The sequence below is a fragment of the Fukomys damarensis genome, unplaced genomic scaffold (genome assembly GCF_012274545.1).
Source record: "Fukomys damarensis isolate Sample0158 unplaced genomic scaffold, DMR_v1.0_HiC HiC_scaffold_38, whole genome shotgun sequence".
Lineage (NCBI taxonomy): Eukaryota > Metazoa > Chordata > Mammalia > Rodentia > Bathyergidae > Fukomys > Fukomys damarensis.
The window spans coordinates 4,303,387-4,304,552 of record NW_022900950.1 but is presented as its reverse complement, the minus strand read 5'-3'; the positions used below and the strand labels follow the sequence as shown (position 1 = coordinate 4,304,552).

Genomic DNA, 1,166 nt, shown 5'->3' with positions numbered 1-1,166 from the left:
GTGTGTGTGTGTATATATCATTAAGCATAGGAGCTACTACTTAACACCCAGGAACTTTGCCATATCTCCAGACCACATTGTAATTTAACTGTTTAACTACTGTTAGCCTCTTGTAATGCACAAACCGACATGTAATGAAGTAGCTCACCAATGGTCCCAACTAGGTAGCAGGGCGACTGGGCCCCACACTTATCTCCTTGGGAATCGAAGGTCTTTTCACTACACAGGTTTGCCTCTCAGCTCAAAGTGACAGGCCAAGCTGGTCTTAAATTTGGTTAAGGGCAAAATAAGTAAAGCCAAGAAAAAATGAAGTTGAAATCAGTACTAAAATTTGGAAATAACTTTTAAAAATTGAAAACAAGTAATGAAGCTTTGTGCAGTGGCAGTATCATAGCCAAAGAGGTTTATCTGAGGCACAATTGCTGCTAATTAAAAGCAAGCAATGAGGAAAAAAATAACACAGCATTTGTGAATTATTTTTTCCAGAATTCGGATTTTAAGTATTCTTACAAAAGCAAATAATCATAAAAAATAAATTTCCTTCCCAGATCTACCATTTAAACAAGTTGGGAGGACAACAACCAAAAGAGTGAGTTTGAAACCCTCAAAAAAAATTTCAGCAGCATGTTATACCAGAAGAACAGTTCTATCATCTGTGGACTACAGAGTTAAATTTAAACACATGTAAATATGATATAAATGAAACCCAAGAAGAAAAACAGAAGCATTTCCAACACGTTATACTGAAAAATATCTGAGAGAAAAATTCAATAAATGAAGAATACAAATATGTTGTCAGGGTAATAATCATAACTTTTTCATGATCTCTGGCTTCTTTAGACACATGCACATGTCTTTTGATTCTCCTGTGAAAGAGAAGTAAAAAATAATTCATAATTAAATCCTTCAAATTATTAAAATAATTTTGCAAATTAAATTATAAAGCAAATAGACACTTGAAAGAAAACAATCTAAATACAACATCTACTTTAAAGTGTAAAATTTATACACAAAATTAATAACCACATAAATTACTTTCTAAAAGTTCATGGACCTATTGTCTTTGGCAAGATATAAGCTTTTTTTTTGGTACCAGGGATTGAACTTGGGTCCTTGCACTTGCAAGGCAGGCCACCGAACCGCTGAGCTAAATCCCCGGCCCTTAA

The 1,166-nt window shown here is 34.0% G+C and overlaps 1 non-coding gene across 1 annotated transcript; it reads left to right on the top strand.

Annotated features, from left to right (window-relative positions):
* The first annotated feature begins 368 nt into the window (after positions 1-368).
* LOC117284705 lies at positions 369-516 on the top strand. Its single transcript, XR_004515774.1, has one exon. It is a non-coding gene; the product is annotated as a U4 spliceosomal RNA (small nuclear RNA).
* Positions 517-1,166: the final 650 nt, after the last annotated feature.